The sequence below is a fragment of the Columba livia genome, chromosome 4 (assembly GCF_036013475.1).
Source record: "Columba livia isolate bColLiv1 breed racing homer chromosome 4, bColLiv1.pat.W.v2, whole genome shotgun sequence".
In the NCBI taxonomy this organism is placed as follows: Eukaryota; Metazoa; Chordata; class Aves; order Columbiformes; family Columbidae; genus Columba; species Columba livia.
The window spans coordinates 69,037,790-69,048,327 of record NC_088605.1 but is presented as its reverse complement, the minus strand read 5'-3'; the positions used below and the strand labels follow the sequence as shown (position 1 = coordinate 69,048,327).

The 10,538-nt window shown below is 42.0% G+C and overlaps 1 long non-coding RNA gene across 1 annotated transcript in view; it reads left to right on the top strand.

Annotated features, from left to right (window-relative positions):
• Nucleotides 1–3,362: 3,362 nt before the first annotated feature.
• Nucleotides 3,363–10,538, top strand: part of LOC110356316 (uncharacterized) — a 33,745-nt gene continuing 26,569 nt past the window's right edge. Inside the window, exon 1 of the long non-coding RNA XR_002409441.2 lies at nt 3,363–3,624. This is a non-coding gene — a long non-coding RNA (uncharacterized LOC110356316). The remainder of the gene's footprint in view (nt 3,625–10,538) is intronic.

Below are 10,538 nucleotides of genomic sequence, written 5' to 3'. Positions count from 1 at the left end.
GGATGAATCACAACCGTCTTTCTGAAGCATAAACTGACAGTATCACTCCTGTCTCCAGATTGCTTCATCCTAAATAACGAGTCTGCATCAGCCCGCGGCACCTTGTGACAGGCACCGCTGACCTGTGATTTGCCCCGTTGTGGTTGTCACGAGTGATGTGACTGCTGAAATGGAAGTTTGGGGCCTAAATAACGCTGACCCCAGCTCTGCAGAAATAAAAAGGAAACGTTTCTCCCTCCTCCAGCCCTGTCCAAGCTTTTCTTCCCAGTGCACTAGGGATATGTTCAGAGATGCCATTTTGCAAAAAGCCGGATAATACTGAGTGCTGTCTGTAACCGAGTACAAGGCAGTAATTCAGTGAGATGTTTCTGTTGATGCCGTAAAACACAAAAGCGCAATTCAAGTGGAGCAGCCGAATTTCAGGGATGAAATTGCAGCCCTTGTGTTATGCCAAGGATGGGGCCTTGTTTTGCTAATCTGCTGCAGCTCTGCGACATTTTCAGTTTTAAATCCGAAGAAAATAAAATCTGGATGAAAATGCAGTTGTGAAAGGGGTTACTGATGATGAAGAAATGTGATATGGAAATATAGCCAGGATGTGCAGACAGAGATTTAATTTGGACAGGGAAATCACATCCATGCAGGCAAGTGCAAACACAAGTTACCAGTTTCTCTAATCTACCAGGGCAGTCAGCTTTAAGAAATCATGGCTGGGTACAGTGCTGTGTCCTTGGGCAAGGTCAGTTTTAATATATGCTAAGTTCTGTTTTACCCCTTAATTAGGCTGGATCCTCATTCTCAAAGAAGATGTGTGTGTTTTTAAACTGTATTGCCACCCTCTTTCTTTATTTGGGCAACTTCCCCAACTTCTCGGGTCAGAAATGAACACATTTTCTCAATGTATTTTCCCTTGCTGTCAGATACAAAAATAGAGTAGATTGTATGGAGTAGATAGCATAATCAGGTACTAAATACTGAAGAACAGTTGCTGCTTTGGGACTTTAGTATATTCCTTCCCTCTGTCCTTACTCAGGAAAGATGCAAATGAGCCACAGAGTGGAAGTCACTGTATATTACAAATAATATTTTGTTCCTGATAAATTAACACAGTAACCTTCTCAAGGCAACTCTGAAGGTTGTTCAAAGCATCAGTGGCATTGTTGAATTGCTTTTCTATGACATTCATCTTCCACCCAAACTGTAATAGTTTAGAAAAGAAAAAAAGAGTTAATACTTTAAAGACTCGAGAGGAAATCTGCTTGGCTGGATCTTGCTCAGAATACGGGGGAACGTTTTGTTTTTTAGAGATGCGCTCTTCAAGAGCTATTATTTCACACCGAGACAGAACAGCTGCAGTAGTTTTGTTGATGTATTGTAAAAACTAGTTAAGCTGGTAATATACAATCAGAGTTTGCTTCTTCTCTAGAAGCTGAATCGCGAACGAGGGGGATGGCTGTGAGTGTGGCAGAGCGGTGCAGCACAGTGGCCGGGGCCTCCACAGACGGGTTTTGTCAGATCCTCTTTTTGAGACAAAACAGTGAATTTCTTCCGTGTTCGACCATTCTGCTGAGATTTCAGAGCCATTTAAATCCACCAAATGGGGGGAAAATACTCCAGGTTTTATAGCTTAAGCAGCACCTCAGGCCTCTTATCAGCAGAGGTGAATCAGACCATCACAGAAGTGAAAGGTTTTAATTCCAGCTTCTTATTTCAATTTAACCTGTATACAAACCATTCTGCTATATCAATGCTGTTTATTGTGAGATGATTCATGTGGCACATATGATTCCCTCCAGGACATGTTTCCTCCTGATTTTGTTTGTTAACGTGTGGTTTTATTCCAGCAATGCTTTTTGCTTCAGGCTTCATTAATACAGTGGGATATTTACCCCTACCAGACCATGCTATTTGGCTGCTTATATAGGAAAAATTATTGCAAAGAAGATTAAAATACATCTTGGGTACAGCCTGAAGTTCCAGGGGTTAGCTTCTCCAAAAAAAAAACAAACCCAAAAACCAGTGTATTAGAAAAGCTACAGTGCAAAGACAAAAGCTCCAAAGATGCAAGATCACTGCTGCATTTAGCAGGGGATGGAAAGGTTTGCCAAAACACAAGGTCTGATTCTCCTGCCACAGAGCTGTTCTGCTGACCTTGCTGGAGGTATTCCTGAGTGACTAAAGTGAAATCCTGGCCCTTATGAAGTTAATTTGAACTTCAGGAATTTTTAGGTGCAGGTGCTGTCTATATGTATTAAGCCTGGGTTACTGTTTGTTACATGCAGTGAAACTGCATGGGGCCAGGTAATTGGTGATACAATTTTTTAAAACTTGTAATAAATTTTGTGTTGTCAGTTGGTATTTTAATAGGCTCTGGGCTGAAAGTTTAATCCATAAAAAAATGTGTCAAGTGGCTGATGAGTACAAATTGCTGAATAATGTAAGTCTATGAGGCTGGAGGATGCAGGACAGAGACATTTCTGTCTTCCATATTGAGGAACTGGACTGTGAAATTAAGCATACGGTTTTGCAACCTTGTTATTTTGCCTTTCGCTTCTTGGAGTTCCATTGCTGCAGACGTATTCAATTTATGAAGACACCCAAAGAGATAAGAAATCCCCTGTGACAAAGACAAAAACCAACCAAACAAATGAAAAAAGCTATAGGAAGGAGGTTAAAGAGTGCAGAAGTCTGGTAGGGCTTTAGAAAAGCCCTCGAGAAATCAGATGTTATCCAAATGACATGTAGAATACTACATCTTTTTCATCCTCAGGAAGGATAAATATACAAAATATCCTGCTCTTAAATACAAGGCAGAAAACATTCCTCAACACATGTCAAATCTCATAGCTGAGCGTAATCCTACATGTGCTACGTTAGATTGAGCCGTGCCCCATTTTCCCAAGTTTTTCTCACAGCTCAGCTTTAAGATTGGTTTCTGGGCTCGTGGTGGAGCTCTTTGCCTCTGTTCCTGGGCTTAGCTTTGCGCCTTTGCCTGAGGTAAGATCTGACAAAACTTTCCACACAGCAGAAGAAGCAGGTGGCTTTACTGCGCTCTGCAAAAGGTGGAGGAGCTGGAAATATGGCCATGCAGTGTCTAAGGGAGCCTCTGGCTTTCCAGCCCTACCACAGGGCTGTGTGGGGCCTGGGCTTTGCCCAGCTGCCCTCCCTGCCTGCCCTGCACCCCCTCCCCACAGGAGCTGTATTGGGGGTGCCCCCAGGGAGAACTGTGGATGTCAGATGAGAAATAATGGGTTTAATTTGCAACATGAAATGTTCTGGCTGGGCGTGAGGAAAGCCATGTAATGTCAAGGCCAGCGAGGCATTGCGAGAGCTTGCAGGGGGTGCTCTGGTGTCAGTAATCGTCTTTGATTACTCAAGACAGGTGGGTCAGGCACCTTTCTGCAATGCTATAGGTACACCTGAGCTTGATTTGGGGCTAAAGAATGGGTTAAGTGACTTCTCACGGTCTATTAAACTTCTCTTTTTCTGCAGTTCTTTGATGGTGAGGAGGGATTATGCTTTCTTGGTCTCTCTGCTAGAGGCTATTGCTCATTCTAGTATCAAATAATTTTGCTGAGTTTTTGTCTGTGAGGGGCTGTGCGTCTGTAGCTCTCTTCTGCACAGGTAAGTTTCAAGTATTTTTATTATTATATTAATGTTAAAATAATCTATTGCATTCAAAAAATTATTCTGCAAGTAAGAGAAAAATAGTCCTTTTCTAGAGAGCTCACCATCTTTAGGTTGGATAAAAGATAAATCAAGACCCCAAGTTTTAAAAGAAGGAAGGCAAGGGGACAGCCTGAGCAGAATGAAGATGGATAAGTAAGATAGATCACAGTTTGCAGAAGTCAGTCACATATGCTAAAATAATGTAACTGTTGTTTTCCTGTGCTCTTGGTACACACCGAAACCTAAACTTGGGCCTGGCAAAATTTCTGCCTAGCAGTTGTGGTCTGTAGCCAAAGATTTGGGAAAATATATTGGGAATATTATAGATAATCGTGGTCATGCCATGCCCATCAATTGGTCCTTTTGCATCTTCCTAGATGTCAAACTGTGTATGACCCAGTGCATTTGCAACCAGCTGGTGGTCCCCCTTACAGTTGTGTGGTATATGCTGGTATTTTTTCCAGATAAATGCTCCCTGTGATTTCTAACCTGCTAATGGCTCTTTCCACAAGTTCCCCCCAGTCCCTGTGTCATGGCTGGGTATTTGTTCCCTTACAACTGTAGAAGACTTGATTGGTCACTGAGGAGTTACCACAGGGCTTCTTCTTCTGAACCAGAGTCCTGCTTTGCTTTGTCTCTCTTTGAATGGAAACCACGTGATTATGTTTCTGGTACTTTTTTTCTTTGCATTTTCTTGTTTTCTGTACCTCTTTTGGGGACTTTCTGTAAGAGCTCCCCACCTGTTTGGATGATTCTCAGGAGACACAAGCATGGCTGTGGGGGCACCTAAGCAGATGTGGGAGGGCACAAACTGTCCTGGGGCAAGGAACATCTCAAGTTGTCCAGGCACAGTCTGTCCATTCCAGAGTTATATTGTACCTTCTTAGATGCTTCAGAGGAAAATGTGCTTTCCCTGGGTAGGAAAATGTGACTTTCACAGGCTTTGAACTTTGGTTTAGTATTAGCATTATATCAAAGCAAATGAGGTGTATAATAAACAGCAACGCATAGAGGCTTTTCTGGTCATTACTCTAAGCTAGGGAAATAACTTTTCTTACACTGCTTGACTGAAATCTTGATGGCTTAAATAATTTTACTGGCCAAAAGCTTTGAGAAAAACATTTTGTTAAATTCCTGATTATGACAAACAAGCAGAATAGGCTGCACTTTTCAATTACAGTGGTAATTTCAATCCCTCTTTTCTTACAAAAGAAGTACTCAGGAAGATAGCTGACATATAACTAAATCCAAATATAAACCAGGGATTTCATGTTGCTTGTGGAATGGGAGGTTATGGTGTTTGCAGCTGAGGCTCACAAGGGAATATGAAAGTTTCGACATGGAAGATGTTTTTGGTTACATCCCTGTTTACAAAGTGTGCTGCCACATTTTGGACATGGACCAAATAGATTATAAAGAAAAGGTTCATTTACTCTGGATGGATGACACTTTGTAAAATAAAATGTCAACAGATAGATTTTATCAGGCACAGAAGCTACCTTCTAGACAAGGTCTTCACAATGGATGGATTTGGAGATCTGAGCTTGAGCAATTTGACAGGTCTGCCAAGATGACCTGGGTTTCACATATTGCAGCTATTTTGTCAGGGCTTCAGCACATCCCACAGCCTCTACATGAGTATCTGTGCAAGATAGGTGTGTTCCAGGGGTCTGGTGGCCTCACAGTCTGTTTGGGGCAGTTTGCTGAAGGAGGTGAGTTCTTACAGGCATAATGCTAGAAACAGACTCTTGCAGGCTGTGTGGAAGTCTGGATAGTGCTTCTCCGGGAGCCTCGGCCAGTTGAGTTGTGGCATTGCTGTCCCAATAGGTGCACAGCCCTTTGCTGTGCCTTGGCCAGGAGAAGAGCTTAGTACAACTCTTGGCTATAGGTCTGAACGTGCACCCTGATGGAGGGTGGCAGTGACATTTCACTGGCTCCACCACCAGCCTTTATTTCAATTTCTGGGAGATCAGGTCTCAATGGCCACCCTGGCCAGCTGAGAGGGACCAGCAGGGGCCCAAAGCTCAAAATTGTGAGTGGAGGTTGGTGAAGGACTCTGCCCAAGCACTGGTGGCAATTGGCTGTTACCTGATGTTATTAGTCAGGACCAATTAAAAACATGGGGAGGTGCATATTGCTCTCCTCTACCATCTCCTCCTTCACGTTCCTGGCACCATCAGCTAAGGATAACAGAACTCAGGACCAGTTAGAAAAGAGGCTAGAAAATGTGTTTTCAACTCTACCACAGCCTTCTGTGCTTTTAAAACCTTAGCTGAAGTTGTTCAGCCTCCCAAAGTAGGGAGTATCAATCCATTGCATGCTTGCCCTTTAGCACACTAGTGGTCCCACAGCCTTTGTGGGGAATATTTACATGCCTGAGCTCATGTTTGTATTTCTTCTTCCTAGAATAGGAAGTTCTTGGAGGATCAAGCCCTGATTTAAATAAGCTGTACTATTGTAGCTGACCTAGTGAATTTAAACTGTTCAGTGATGAGAAAATGCCCAACATATTTCCTTTGTGAAGGTCACCAGAGATATGTCAGTGTTAATCTAGTTCTTGGTGACAGAGTCTGGAAAGTGATCAGCTGGATGGCATTTAAGGTGTATTTTTGCTGTCAGTCATAAAATTTACAGAAACTCTATTTCGCTCTCCTCTAGTGGTGCCTCCTTAATAATCTCATCTTCAGGTAGTTTGGAGGAAAATGTGAGGAAAGCACAAAAGTTATGTGTACTGTTGGGTACCTTGTGGTCGAAGTGTGAGGGAAGACAGGATGGAAGTAGTTAGGGAGTTGAATGTAGTGGTGAAGAACAAACTTAAGCGTGGCAGGGCGGGGAGAAGCTTCCTTAAGACTGAGGTCTATGTGAGTCCTTATTTTTTTTCTCAAAAGCCTGTAGTGTTGGTCACTGCTGGGATTTAAACAGTGTATCTAATTGATAGTAGCGGTTGACATCTGGTGAGTGAGTTCAGTCAGTGGATTTATACGTAGGGAAATAAAGTGTACAAAAACCACGAGTCAAAATTTATATATAAACGAGGATAAACGTGCTAAGTGCATTGACCCGCCCTTCACAGGGCATTCCCCAACCTGCTGCTGTCTTCTGGAGTGCCATTGCAAAAGTCCTGCTCCCTTGAATCATTGCATGCAAAATGGAGACACTTGTGGTATAAATAATAAACCCAGATGGAAGATCTGGGGCTTTGCTGTCAGCTGGAAGGAGGGCAATGCCAATACTGGGTAGTGAAAACTGTACTTTTTATCTGATTCTTGATTCCCCAGAGACACCTGACAGAATAGTGATAGAAAGACAACAGTCTTTGTTATTGCAAAGGGCCACCACTATGCAGCATGCTGGGAAAATGAAAAATTCCAAGTGAGCAAGAGCTACAGTCTGCAGGGCACATCCTACTGTTTCTACTTTATAGTATATTTACTCGTCAAGAGCCCCACAGGTGGTATAATGAAACCCTGTCAAATTGTTCTTCTGTAATAAACTGGGGACATGTAAGCAATGCTGCCCTAATTGCAAAAATCACTTCACAAGGTAAAAGCCTGCCTAATACCTGCAAACATGACCAGGGCAGCTTGATAAATACAAAGCACCCATGGGGCTGCCACATCTACTGGAGAGAATCCTTGACAATAACTTAGAGTAAGCATATGTTTCTTTACTTACAGATATGTGATAGGGTGAGAGAAAACTGCCTGAAGTTACAACAGGGAGGCTTATATTGGGTATTAGAAAAAATTTATTCTTGGAAGGGGTTGTCAGGCATTGGAACAGGCTGCCCAGGAAGCAGTTGAGTCACCAACCCTGGAGGCGTTTAGAAGAGGTGTAGATGTGGCACTTAGGGACATGGCAGTGTTAGGTTAATGGTGGGACTTGATGATCTTAAAGGTCTTTTCCAACCTAAGTGATTCTATGATATGTTTTTTAACCAGGGGTCTTCCATCTGAGCTAGCTAGGGACACTCACCACAAGCTCATGGTCCAAATTCTTGACATCTTTCTCAGAGCTAACAGGAAAGAAAACACACAGCTCTGAAAAGCAAATGTTGGCCTTTTTTCTTTGTGCATATTTTTGAGATAAGTGGGAACAGTGTGGTGAACCTACAAAATTACCAACTGGATGGTGCTGTATTGGTTGATTTGAGTGTATAGGATGTGTTCTGGCCACGTGGGCCAAGACTCAAAGAGAAAAGGGGAAGCAGCTGCCTCTATTCCAGCTCTGATGAGAGATGAAGAGAGAGAAAATGATCTCTTTTTTTTTTTTTAATAAGTGTGGCTGCACAAATGAAGTAACTTTTTTCCCCCTAACAGATAGCCAAATCACTATCTCTACAAATAAATATTTACAGAAATTATTCATTTACAAATAGCTACAAACCACATAGTAATTGCAAAATAAAATGTAGAAATACTTGGAAAATTAATTCCTGTTTGTTCCCAGTGTAGCAAATGCAAGAATTTCTGTTAAAATGTTTCTTTGTTGCTCATTAAATATATAGAGAACTTATTTAAATCTAGTGATGATAGGAGCTTAACATAAGTTACTTTATTTCCCTTTACTTTGCCTGTGTGCCATAAGGATTAAATCTGAATCAATCTTTACATTTGAATGCAATCCCAAAGAAGAATAATACTGAGTAGGCTTAGATCCGTGCTACAGAATATGCTTGAAACCACACATTTTGAACAAATAGTCTAACTTTACTGGTGAAAAGAATGAATAACTTTGTTTATTCATTGTCCAAAACACATTGTTATGACAGAGAGCTATATAATAAATTGCACCAGTAGCGATACAGTTCTTAAATTATCCTTGTAACTATGAAGTTACATCTAGAAAATTACAGAGCCAGGGAGGAGCGATGGTGTGGTGTGAGCTGCAATGACTAGCAGCACATGTGGGTGTCTGCAGGGACCTCGCCATCAGCAGACAATAGGTGTGCTTGGTGGGACTTATTTTCACAGGGACACAGGAGAAGTCTCATCTTTTAGAGAGGATAGGGTCAAAATTGCCTCTGTACTAACAACTGAAGCAGAGCAGCCTTTTTTCTGCTTGGGGAACTTTGTTCTGGATGAAGCTCATACGATCCTCAGGATGGTGGGGACCTGGCAAGGCCATGGGTATTGTACTACAGCAGCTGCCAGCGGGGAATTTCTCTATAAACATAGTGAAGGAGCAAAATGTGTTACATCTGACAGCCTGTAACTCTGAGCTCATGATGCTCCTTCCCTTGGGATTTCACAGCTTTCTCAAGCTTTTGGTGAGCCTGGAGGTGGCCTCGGTTCAGTTCCAGTTGATCCCTTGCTACGAGTCATCCTAATGACAATGGAAAACAAAAGCTACGAGAGCAAAGGTGGCAAAGGATGATGTACTTCTCCTTGAAAAGAACTTCAAGGCTTAAGTTAACAGAGGAGTTCAAACAAGGATGGGCATCTCATCTGGTCACCCAGCCTGCACTGATAGAATTATGTGCCTTAGTGTGAGACCACTTTCTGTGGGGATAGTAATTTTATCAGTGCAGTCACTAAAACCCCTTACTTTCATATCTCTCCTACATTTATATCTGAAAATAATTACTTTTGTATCACTTCTATCTGTTGCAGAAGTCTTCATATCACAAATTGTAGTGTGTAAAACCCATGGCTTTGTCTTTACCTGATGACTGAAGTTTTCCAGTTTGAGTCCTTCCCTTGCTATTTATTTCCACATCCTCCTGGAGGGGCTGTTTTATCTGTAAAGAGAAAAATATTCAACATGTTTCAAATAACCTCCATCAAATTAGCAGCTGAGTGGGAAATGTTCCCACAAATGTTCCCTGGAATTCATAAAAGCTGGACATCAAAAATTTTGGAATTATTTACGGTTTTATTTTCCACAGCTAGAACAACACAAGATAAATTGGAGAGACAACATAATGTCTTCCGAGTGTCTGGATCCAAAGCTTTTGTAATTTTCAGTGCATCTGTATACCAGAGACTGTATCTACTTCCCTTTCATTCATATGCAGATTTCTCTTGCAATGCACTGGGAAACTAACACATCTGATATTTAGCGGGTAAACATTTACAGAACAAAGTATTATAGTTCCCAAAATAATTTAAAAATTGGCCTAGCTGCAAATTACATTGAATGATGATCATCTGTGGGCCCAATAGGATGCAATTAGCATACTCCAACGTCAGCAGAGCTGCAGGCGGGGGTGCGAGGAGGCTGGGGAGGGAGCCTGTCCCCGCAGGAGGGAGAAGAGGTTTGTCATCAGCTCCCATTTGAAAGCTGCTTTCGTCTCTCCCGGCAGCTGTTGGGTTCGGGGGATGTGCAAACAGGGTGGCCCTGTGGGATCCTGGTCCTCAACCAAAACACATGGGAGTGGTACTGCTCATCCTCTCCCTAGTGACATCCCCTAGTGATTTGTGATTCTTCAAGTGGCCTTATAGCCAAATTCATTCACAGGGTAATTTTTCTTTTCTCACACATGTGCTGGAGTACTGGTTTACCCAGGATTACCAAATACTCAAGTCCAGTGACGTGGGGTAGTGGGTGGATTTGCCACTCAGGAAATGTTTGTTTGACAAGCTGAACACAACAAAACAGATGAGAAAAAAAAAAAAAAGTGTTTGCCAGTGGAAGTGACAATAGGTCTGTTTACCACGAGCCAAGGTAACTAGAATTATTCAGAGAACAATTAACCCATCCTTATAATATTTACCCATCCAGCAGCTATGCTGCATGGATGTGAGTGTTCTGTTACCTTTGTTGTCTGTTACAAGATACCTTTTCTTCTCAACAGTTTAGCTTTTTGATTTAGTAGTTGGTTTACTGTAATGTTGAGTTATGTTCAGATCTTCATAACTTTTTCACTG